The 12,028-nt window shown below is 48.0% G+C and overlaps 1 protein-coding gene across 3 annotated transcripts in view; it reads right to left on the minus strand.

The window, feature by feature from the left end:
- Ston1 (stonin 1) overlaps positions 1-12,028 on the minus strand; it is a 42,606-nt gene that overhangs the window by 9,804 nt on the left and 20,774 nt on the right. The window contains exon 1 of one of the 3 annotated variants that reach the window (XM_038320448.1): positions 6,936-7,049. The exons of the other annotated variants lie outside the window; for them this stretch is intronic. The gene's annotated coding sequence lies outside the window, so the exon portion shown is untranslated. Of the gene's footprint in view, positions 1-6,935; positions 7,050-12,028 lie in introns of those variants that run through there. 3 annotated transcript variants of the gene reach the window in all.

Raw genomic sequence — 12,028 nt, forward strand, 5'->3', positions numbered from 1 at the left:
CTGAGTTGGAGGCCAGCCTGGTCTACAGAGTGAGTTCCAGGACAGCCGGGGCTACACAGAGAAACCCTGTCTTGGGAAAATAATAACAATAATAATAATAAACAAGTTATACACACAAAAGGCACGCTGTATACCAACAAAAGGGTCAACGCGCAAGGAAGATAAAATGACTGTAATGTGCTGGAACCCAGCATCGGAACCAAAAGAAAAGCAGACACAGGCAGATGTGAGGGAGGCCAAGACAGCTGGATATATCTTTATAATAGAGGTAGTACACAGATGGATGTTAATGTTTTCACAAAGAAGGCTTCAACAACCCCGCCTCACCCTACCAAATGAGCCTGCCAGACATGTACACAGCATTCCAGCACCTTCTCAAGCATACACAGAGCACTTGCCAGAGTAGGTCATGACAGGCCACAAAACAGCCTGAAATTTAGGAAGACTAAAATAATGTAAGTATTTTTGCCTGCTATAAGGCTGGAAAGCCCTAGAAATCAACAGCAAAAGGAAAACTGGAAGATTCACCAATATATGGAAATTGACAAATAACCTAAATAACATTGCATAGTCACACAGTTTCAAAAAGAAAGTGGAGTGTGTGTGTGCGTGCGTGTGTGTGTGTGTGTGTGTGTGTGTGTGTGTGTGTGTGAACTAGGAAATACTGTGAGACAAATGAAAACACACATTTCTACAATTCACAGTGAAAGCCATGCTAACAGGAGGTCTACAGCAATTAATGCCTACATTAAAAAAATAAAGGTAAATTCTCAGAAATTACACAGCTTTACACTTGAAGAAGCTAGTCAACAGACAGGCTAAGATAAGGCTAGCAGAGAAAAGGTAACAACCAGGGCATACGTGAGAGAGATGGAAAAGCAGTTAGGCTTTGATAGTCGGTCTTGTTGAAAACTGATAAATCTTTAGCTAATTTAGTGGAGAGAAAAGGAAGATTCCAAATTAGAAACAGAAGGCATTGCAATGAAAGTCATAAAAACAAGGAGGCTTAAGAGCCTATGAGCAGACCAACAAATGGGATATCTTGGGGGGGGGGGGAGAGATGTCAAAATTCCGCCAACACTGTAAAACAGAAAATCGGAACGGGAGAGTTGGCCCCGTGGTTAAGAGCACTGGCTGCTCAGTTCCCAACCACCTGAAGGCTCACAGCCATCAGTAACTCCAATCCCAGGGGATCTAATGACTTATTCTGACCTCCACAGGTACGGACAGGCAGATAAAACACCCAAACACATAAAAAAAAAAAAAAAAAAAGTAAATCTTTTACAGAGAAAGAGAAAGAAGAAATAGAGAAGTTGGACAAACCTTTAATTAGTAAGAGAGACTGGTTTCATCATGAAAAACTTCCAACAAGAAGCCCTGGACCAAATGGCTTCCCTGCCAAAGTCTACAAGACACTCAAAGAAGAATTAATGTCCTTTGCAAAGTCCCCCAAAAGCTGAAGAGGAGGGAATGCTTCCAAACCTGTTTTATGAGGCCAGCTTCATCCTGATAACAAAGCCAGACAAGGACCCTTAAACAATGAATTCATTATTTAAAACAAACAAACAAAAAAGAGTATTGGCTTCTAAGAATGAAGAAAACCCAGTCTGTGCGCACAGAAAGGATTACGGGGTCTTCAAAACTAATTCTAACACCTGCCACGCACAGCTGGACCAGGAGGACTGGATATGCAGTAAAAAGCCAGCAGCAGACACACACACTCTGAGCCCACTTACACAAGACATCTAAGTCAGATTCAGACAGCAGAAAGTGAAGCAGTGGGTGCCAGGCCCCGGGAGAGATAAATGGGGAGTCGCTGTTCAGAAAGCACAGAATTTCAGCTGTAAAAGATGAGTGTGGGGCTCAACCAGTGCACAAAATAGTTTTGTTGACAACTGATACATTCTTATAGCTAATTTAACGAATAATGGAAAGGGGGAAGATTCAAAATTAGAAATAAAAGACAATGCATTGGAAGTCACAAAAGAATGAAAAGAATTGTTAAGAGACCGTGAGCAGACCAACCAGTGGGCTAGCCATTCCACGCTGATCACTCAAAATCGTGTTACAAAGGATAGATTTCCTGTGCCTACAGACACATACACACACCAGGAGAAATATAGACAGACAGGAGGATTGGGAATATTTGATTCAATACTTTTGAATCAAATAACTAAGTCTTCATTGGAATGATGACTATTGTGTAGCCATTTCATTAGTGGAGTGGAAGATGTGGGGGAAAGCTAAGAACCCAATGACTTTATAAAGCACTTGCAGCCCCACTCCCAATATATGACGTTCACTATTCAAAAGGCTCTTGACTCCTGACTTATCAGATGAGCTGTGCTATGAAATCATCCAACAGTAAGGGACAAAACTCCTCTATCCGCCTAAAGTTGTCCCAATAGTTAGGGTCAAAATTAGGACTCACTGAGATAGAATTCATACCATATACTACAGGGCCCTTTTCAAAAAAAAAAAAAAAGTGTGCACCTAAGTGCTATTTAGGATAATAACAGAATTGTATATCCATTGCCACCAACTTCAGAACATTCCTCTTGCCCCCAACATCAACCCTACTGCCCATCTTCCCTTTCTCCTGGGCCATGGAAATCACTACTCTACCCTATCTTTGTGAACTTGCCTTCTCTGTAGACATTTCTTTTGAGCACATGCCATATCCTTTAATATGGCATCAATTATTGAAATTATTCTAGTGACACCCAAAGGCAGTGAGCTGTAGGGAGCACATCCTTGAGGTTAGAGAGTGCACTGGGTGACTGTGTGTGTCTTTTGACACAAGCAGGAGGCATCAGAGAGGAAGGCATCTCAGTTGAGGAAATGCCTCCGTGAGATCCAGTTGCATGGAGTTTTCTCATTTCGTGATCAATGGGGGGGTGGGGGGGCAGGCCATGGTGGTATGGGTTCTATAAGAAAGCAGGCTGAGCAAGCCATGAGAAGCAAGACCCTCCATGGCTTCTGCATCAGCTCCTGCCTCCAGATTCCTGCCTGTTTGGGTTCCTGTCCTGACTTCCTTCAGTGATGAACAGCAATGCTGAAGTGTAAGCCTAATAAACCCTTTCCTCCCCAGCTTGCTTATTGGTCATGGTGTTTCGTAGCGGCAATAGAGACCTTAAGACAGTGATGTCACACAAATCCTGGGCACTGCTCTGCCAGGGCTGGCCATGTGCCCCGTCTCTCCAGATTTCCTGGGTTACACTGGAGCTATCTTTGGGGCTCTTTCCAACTCTAAAACAATTCTATGGCAATTGATATCCAATTGAACTTTTTTCAAAAGCAAACATATTGTTCCCGACTCAGTTCCTGGGCCTTAGTGCTGAGATAACCCAGTTCTGGTAATACTGGGTGTATATTGGCAAGTTTTCTACCATTGAGCTACATCCATTATTTTTAACTGTCCTTCTAAAACTGCCAGAAAGCAAAGCCCCAGGAGCCCCACTGAACAGGAAAACTGAGAACCTGCTGGCACAATGCTCTTGGTAAGGCCTCTTTTCTCCCTGGGTCCCCTGCTAGCGTGTAATTACTCAAGCTTGGAAAAGAGCCCACACAAAGAAATAGAAGAGGGAGCCTGGGGCAGAACTGAAGACAGTCATTCTGTCTCTGAGCATTCCTGCTGAGGGCTCTAAACCCACACCGTGGGACGGCGGGAGCACCTCATTGTCAAACTGTGCCCTGCAGATGCCATCATCAAAGCACTGGCTCCTGGAAACCAGCAGCGCCTCCAAGGGGGCTCAGGGGCCCAGACCTATGCTCCCCCCACCCTCAGAGGGAATCCAATCCCAACAGCCCTTCGGAGAGCCAGAGGGAAGGCCAGACGCCCTTCAAATATTTACTCCATCCGAGTTTATTATGTTAGAAGAGAGAGAGAGAAAAATCAGCGCAGTCCTGCTGGGACCCACGCCTGCCATTTGCCCCCTGGCACTTCCCTGGGTAGTTTGGGAAACTCAGTGTAGTTTATTTTTCCGTGTTGTGTCCCTTGTGAGGCAGAGAAACTGATTATCATACACACAAGGAAATCAGCCCCATTGCTTTGCAAATGGCTCTCCCTCTGCCCCCATTTTTTTAAACATACTTTATAAAATACCTACGATGTTGAACCTCAAATCCATGCAAAGGTCCCTTGACCCCGGCTCCGCAGCCCACAGCCTCTCTCTGCTCTCTGGTATTCTACAGACAGGACCACAGTGGGAGGTGGGTGTTTCCCTCAGTGCTCTGCCCTCTTCACCACCTCCCAGCCCTGTTACCTCGGCCGCCCCTCCCTCTGGTATGACCTCATCTTTCTGTCCCGCAGCCCCATCCAGTCTTTTGGCCCAAAGTCAACAACTGAGGCCAGTTCCACCAATACTTCCCTTCCTCCAACCCACCCCCTCCTCCATCCCTACAGCCTGGCTCAGAAGCCCCTGGGCCTCTGGCAAGGGTGGGAAGCACCAGCGATCTTGCCAGCTGGGGCTGGGTAGGAGCTTAACTTGCTCCTACTCCCAGCTGCTGCAGAGCCCCGGAAGGTTGCAGCCTCTCTTTAACCTCTGTTGGGCTGGGGCGGGTAGATTTTCCCTGAGTGGGAAGTCACATTGGACCAGGACAGGCTCCTGCTCCCCACCCTACCCCCAAGTGTCATCACTGACAAAGCCAAGCACAGGCAACATCTCATTTAAACTTCACCAGTCACAGCATTTGGGCATCTTCCCAAGGTCAAGAATCTAGCTAGTTCAGGAGAGCTCAGGAACTCCTAGTTCCTTCCTGTCTCAGTTACCCTCCTCAGGGCAAAATAAATATAAATAAATAAATATTATTCCTCTGTCTGACCAGGGCTCTTTCCCTGCCAGACAAGCCATGCCTCCCTGTGGCTTCAAACCTTCAGAAGTCTGTGTATTATGGATTATGGGCAAACTCCTAGAACACAGTTTCAGTCCGGCCCAGAAATAGGGCAAGACACCAAGATTCTGTCTAGGGCTCAGATAGATAATTTATTACAGTGGAGATTTCTAACAATCCACTTTTGATATTTAAGATTCCTAAGGGAGATGTCTGCTTCTCTGTAAAACTGTTAGCCACTCTATTCACATGGGCCTGTGTCAGCGCGGCTTCAGGCTGACTGAACTTGAGAACAAGCTAAAGCAGCTGCATTTGGTTATTCACACCAGGGAAAACAAGGCTACAGAAAACCATGGCTCTGGGCCCCTCAACAGGTAAAGCAGGTGCATTCAGAAGCTGACTTCAATATGCCAAGAGTTTAACACCCTCCAAATTAAAGGATTCACACAATAATTACCCCCACCCCATTCTAAAGGGAGAGTGAGCAACAGAATAGGTTACAGCAAATGTTAAAAAAAAAAAATAGAGCCGGGCGGTGGTGGCGCACGCCTTTAATCCCAGCACTCGGGAGGCAGAGGCAGGCGGATCTCTGTGAGTTCGAGACCAGCCTGGTCTACAAGAGCTAGTTCCAGGACAGGCTCCAAAGCTACAGAGAAACCCTGTCTCGAAAAACAAAAAAAAAAAAAAAAAAAAAAAAAAAAAAAAAAAAAAAAAAAAAAAAATAGATGCATTTCTCTTGCCAGTTAAGAAACCAAACACATGTATTATTACAGAGATAACCATAAATTGGTTTAAGTAAACAGAAAACCCGGGCTGAGGAGATGTCTCCCTGGGTAAAGTGCTTACCATGCAAGCATAAGGGCCTGAGTTTGAATACTCAGAACCCACCACATAAAGCCAGGCACAGGTGTGTGTGTGTGTGTGTGTGTGTGTGTGTGTGTGTGTGTGTGTGTGTGTGTGTGTGTCTGTCTGTCTGTCTATCTGTCGGGGGGGTGGGGCCCAGCATTCCTATGGTCAGGTGACAAGCAGGAACTGATAACCAACCCCTGGAAGCTCGACAGGCAGGCTAGTACAGTGTATACAGAGGCAAACAAAAGGCCCCGCCTCAGCCGAGCAGGAGGCAGACGTTGTCCTCCAGCCCCACACTGGCAGTTCGGCACTGGAACCTGCGCTCACAGACATTGACATGTGAGCATGCGCACATACACCGTGCATACAACCCGCACAGAAATCAAAGCAGCAATAGTCACCACCCTATAATAACAGTGCAGCATTGGCTTGTGGGTAAGAAGCGCTGCTGTGAGAAAATCACCTCACCACAAATATCCTAGGACAAAACATTCACGGCAGAGGGAAATACCATCTATTCGTTGAGTCAGAGTAAAGCGCCTGCAGACAGGGATCAGGCCTCATTGGTAAGGGCATTTTCTACTTTATCTTCAGACACTTGACCACGACACAGAACTCAATGTAGTGATAAAATAACTTCGCGTGGACTTTTCTCCTTTGTCTGAAGTAAATCTCCGTGTAACTTTTCCTGTTCTAAGAGTCGCTGGACTTTAGAGTTAGGAAGAACTGTGAGCATTCTGTTCGATTAAGCAAACACTTGCGGTGCAGGGCTTGTCTAAGGGCCGCAGATGCACGTCTCCTTTACACCCACAGAGGAAGAGCCTGACTGTAACCAGGTCTGTGACACCAAAGTCACACACTTCCAGGATCCAGAACCTCATGACCCCTGGCAGGGAGTCAGTCACCACCACACCCTTCAGTTAGGAAACCGTTCCCAGCTGCAACCGTCCTTCAGTGAAGCCAGGGACAGAAGGATGAGCCAGGGACGAGCCTGCTTCTCATCAACATGTGCTCTGGCAAACTCTGGGACCAGAGTCCCCCAAGACTGCTCAAGAACAACATCCCAGCCCCCGCCAGGTTCCCTTCTGAGACTAGCTTTGAGAACTCAGGCTGCCGGGCTTCCTGTCCTGGCATCTTGCTGTACTAACCGACAGTCCAAATTGTCTTACTCCTCACAGGGCCCTCCCTTCCCCTCCACACTGCCCCAGGCTCCTCTACCCTGCAGTTCTTTGCCCTCTGCTCTTCTATCTTACCTTCCTTTTCCCTTGGATTTTCAAAGGAACATACAAAGCTCTACGTCTCCTGCAGATTGTTGAATCAGACTGCGGGGCCTTTGGCTGGTGAGGCAGCATTCCAGTAAAACCTTTGTCCCCACATCACTGCGTGTCTGTGGAGAAGAGCAGACTTCTCTTACTGGTCCCTAATATCTGGTTCCTCTGTAAGTGCCACATGTGGGGGGAGGACTGAAGCTGAAGAGGTCCTGCAAGCTCAGGAATGCATTGCCCACACCTCCGATGGGCTGGTCCCCATTTCGCGGTCAGGCGGGCTCCTGCTCCAGCCTCCTGTTTTTGCTAAGGCTGAGCCTTTTGCTTAGTCTTCTGTGCCTCTGCTCTGTAACAATGCTGCATAATCTAGAGAAAGAATGTCTTACGGTCAATATCTGTGTGGTTTCATTGGCTGCTCTCCCAAATAAGGAATTCTCAGATTCCTGCATGCCAGACTCCCCAAAACATCTTTGTAACTAGCTGGATGCAGGCTGCCTCTGGGAAGTCACTGGGTATGTGCCTTGAAAGGGCCGGGATTCCCGCTAGCTGCTGTGACAGGAGTGGTATCAGGGAAGTCCAGCTTGAGGGCATCATGAAGATGAAGATTTCCCCCAAACATTTGCTGTGACAGTGCAATGCTCATTCCCAGAGGAGTTTTCCCTTGAAGGGGAAACCACGCGGCATGGGACGCATGACGAGGACATATGTTGTACAGCCACACTATTCAATCACAAACATTTGTGGAGTTTTAGTCATGTGACAGGAAATACCATTTGCACAATGTTAAACCACAGCATAGTCTTCAAAAGTTATCAGCTTTGGTCTCAGCTCCTCATGGCAATTAATCTTCACTTTGCCAATGCAAGTTTGGGTCCTGGCTCTTTCCCTAAGCTGGCTCTATTGTTTATCCATTTCCTCAACTTTGATAGTAGTGACAGATGTCTGCTCTCCTAGGAGACTCTTACCAAGTCCAAAGCCTGCTTCTAAGAGAACCCCGTCAACTGGGCCCATAGAGGCCTGAGAGAATGCGAACGCTTTATAATGTTTGAGTGCCTGCCTGGGGGAACGCAGGGCTACCTAAAGACTGTATCCACTAGCTCCTGAGACAGGGCCCTAGGCTCCAAGGGACAGCAGGACTGACTCTAATGACAGGTATGTAACCACCCAGGGCCCCTGCGGGCCACCCACTCCTGATTTGAGGGTTCCTGCCTCTGCTGCAAAAGTCCATGTAGTCCATGCAGAGCCGAGGGCAATAGAGCTGAACATTTCCCTGCTTCCGATTACAATCCATTCTTGCCCTGGCAGTGGTGGCACACGCCTTTAATCCCAGCACTTGGGAGTCAGAGGCAGGTGGATCTCTGGGATTTCAAGGCCAACCTGGTCTACAATGGGAGTTCCAGAACAGCCAGGGCTGCTACATAGAGAAAACCCTGTCTTGCGGGGGCAGAGTGTGGAATTCATTCTTGCCCTCACGTCTGAGCAGACAGCAAACCAAACTGTGCCAGAGGGGTCTTCATATGAACAAACATTTGGAGTTGGGTAGGCATTATGATTTTAAATTGTTATTGTTTGGCGGGAGAGCTGTCTGGATGTGTTGGGTTGTGTTATCTTGTTTTGCTGTGGTGCTAGGTGTAGAACTCACGGCCCTACCCCTATGCTAGGCATGAACTCTACCATGGGGATATATACCTAGCTGTAGATTAGTGTAAAAGAAGAGAACAGAAAGGAGAAGGAGGAGGAGGAGAGCAGAAACCGGCTTGTTGTCTGTGATGGCGGATCTCCACGATTAACTTACCTGGATTTACAACCACCATGGAAACACACCTCTGGCCCTGAGAGTGTTTCTAGGGATTTTTAACTGAAGAAGAAAGACCCACCATGAATGTGGGTGCCACCATCAATGGGCTGGGGTGTCACACCAAACAAAAAGGGTGAGTCAAGCACCAGAATTCGTCTCTCTTCTGCCTGACAGGATGCACCGGGACCAGCCACCTTATGTTCCTGCCGCTGTGGCCAGTTCACTGGAAACCAAACTAAGCCCTTCCTTCCCTGAGTATTTTTACCAGGTAGTTTGTCACAGCAATGAAGGAGGAACTAATACAGTTTGTCCACCATGAGATGACCACAAGAGTTGACAATCGGCAGGCCTCGCCTAACCCCACTGTGCTGGCATCCCGAACCCAGACTTCCAGCCTCCAGACCTGAAAGGAAGAAATGTGAAAGATGCCATGTCCCAAAGTAAGAAGTCAATGGGAGTGGAAATAAAAGGAAAGACAGACAAGACGAAAAGACCCAGTATCCACTGTGCTTGCAAGGTCCTGATCTAAAGGATCAATGGGTCTCTTCATGGTAACTTCTTCCAACATTCATGTTCTAATGAATTAGAAAGCCCGCTCATGCTCCCAGGAGCCTCCACAGGGAGGGAGAAACACATAGTTTTCCTTCAGAATAGACACGGTATCTACCACACATGGAACTGGCGCATACGCAGCCAGCTCTCACCCTGACCGCCTCAGTCTTCTGTCTTTTGCTAACTTCTCTATTTCAGCCTTGAGGCTCGGCTCTGGCAGACACTTCCTTTCCCTGTCACCACAGCCGCCCACATCAGGGACGAGCCCACCTTTGCTTTCCCAGACGGGACCACAGAACTTCCACATAGAGAGGGCTTTGCCTTTGACTAGAGCAAGCAGGCAGGGCAACATCTAGAGTTCCTATTACTGTCCCTCTGAAGACCACACTGAAGCCTGCTGCCCTCGGGCCCTGGCCTCTCCTGGCCAAGGGACAGAATCGGTTAAGGGTGAGAGAGATTCAGACTGTTCCATAAGGGCGGGACTCTAGAAGGCTGCACAATATTCAGTATGGGTTCTGCCTGTGGCCCTGGGATCACAACTGTCTCCTCCCTATGCTACGCCCCACAGCTACCTTTTGCTCCTTACCCACACTGGTCAGGTCTGAGGTCTGTCCCAGTGGAAATGTCTACTGAGCGACCAGATACCAAAGACAGTAAGTATCTCAAGAAAAACCAAGAGCAGAGGCTGAACACAAAGTTAAGGGCCTTGCTGTACTAGGGAAGGGTTCACCCCGTGCAGTAGAGAAAGCCACAGGGCACCCACAGGTGAGTCTGAACTGCTGTACAGGGACTGGAAGGGAAAAGGAGAAAGACACACCCAGGATGACCAAGGTCAATACTGGGCTGAGACCAGGGACAACAAAGACGTGGGGGTTCATGATTAAGCGGTTAGGTCTGGGGAGACTAAGGTGGGAGGTGTAAGATCAAGCTGCCCTTGCCGGGCGGTGGTGGCGCACACCTTTAATCCCAGCACTCGGGAGGCAGAGGCAGGCGGATCTCTGTGAGTTCGAGACCACCCTGGTCTACAAGAGCTAGTTCCAGGACAGGCTCCAAAGCCACAGAAAAACCCTGTCTCGAAAAACCAAAAAAAAAAAAAGATCAAGCTGCCCTTCTAGGGCAAAGACAACATGCGGCCTCTTAAGCCCGCATGGGCGCTGGGCCCCTGGAATGTCTACATCGTCAGGAGCCTGTTTGTTCCCTGTGTTCACAGGTTCCTGGCAGTCCTGATAACGGCCTTCTTCATGATCTACCTCCTTCTGCTCTCAGGAGCTGTGTTAAAAGGACCCCAGGACTGCCCACTCTCCAGAAAATTCCACCCACCCTAGCCATCAGAAGACAGACAAGCATTCTTCCTTGGGGTGAGCGCCTCACACAAGGCCTGCTTTCATGGCAGCCTTCTGGCATTTGGCTTCCGTGGGCTCTTCAGTGGAAAAGAGAAACATAGTTAGAGAGAACTAAGAAAGGGCGCTATCCTCCGGAGACCCTGTGGTTACCAGATAACCAGGGCTCCTGAGTTTTGATTCTGAATTCTTCTGGGAAACCTTAAAAAGCCTGTTCAAAAAAGAAAAAAAAACTAATTGTATGATCAGGCATCTTGGATACGCAAATTTCCCTGCAGCCTGTCACCCCTCCTGAAAATTAGCAAATACTATTTATTTGTGTGTGTGTGTGTGTGTGTGTGTGTGTGTGTGTACGCTTGTGTGCCACAAGAGTGTGTAGGACAATTTGTAGGACACAGAGAAAGGCTTGAGGGTTTGTCATTAGGTAGTAAGATCTGGGAGGAACGTGCCTCCTCAGAGCATAGGGTGGCACAGCTTGTTGGTCCTGCATGAGGTCTGAGCCCACAGGCATGTTTCTAGGGCCACAGTGCTGGGTTATCCCTTGCTAGACAGGCTCCTCAAAGCCTGAGGGCTTCAGGCACCCTGCTCAGATCCTCTGGCTCTGCAGCAAGAGCTTAAACCACTGAGCCAACTCACTAGGCTCAGACATAAAGTTTTAGTGGGGCTAATCAAAACCAATCCCTTTGCTATAAAAATTGATATAAATAGTATTAAAACACTTTGTCTTGATTAACATGTAATTGTTTTAGTGTTTTGAGAAAAGAAAAAGAGGTAAATGGCCCAGAAAGGATATATAATTCTCTAAAGTGGAATTCTTCCCCTGACACCTAGCAAGCTCTGCTCACCTGTGTATGACTTACAGGCTGTGGCTGGCAGGGACAGTTTTCCAGGACAGTGACCCTTGGAGGCTGGGCTCTGGGGCATGTAGGGGCTATGTCTTGGTACACCCTTGTACCACATGCACCCTGGCTTCTCACTGAGTGAAGTTTGCAACACTTCCCTAAGTTCTGGCTTCTGAGTTGTGCACCCCAGAGACCACAGGCCCTGTAATGTCTGGCCGGTGACAGGCCAAGTTAGAATCCTGAAGTGCAGCTTCTGTGCCCGGAAGAAGTTACCTCAACTCCTTGAGCTTCCGTTTCCTTGGGTGAGAAATGAGATGATGTTACTGTTGTGTCTCCCACCACACAAACACTTCTATTCTGAAATTTAATGTACAATGTGATGGTACTGAGGGACGGGGCCGTGGATGGGTGACCATGCTCTGAGGGTTCCTCTTATGATTGGGACTCGTACCCTTATAAAAGGCCCTGGGGCTGGAGAGATGCTTCAGTGGTTAAGAGCACTGACTGCTCTTCCAGAGGACCTGGGTTCAAGTCCCAGCAACACATGAC

Source organism: Arvicola amphibius, chromosome 2 (assembly GCF_903992535.2).
Source record: "Arvicola amphibius chromosome 2, mArvAmp1.2, whole genome shotgun sequence".
Taxonomy (NCBI): domain Eukaryota; kingdom Metazoa; phylum Chordata; class Mammalia; order Rodentia; family Cricetidae; genus Arvicola; species Arvicola amphibius.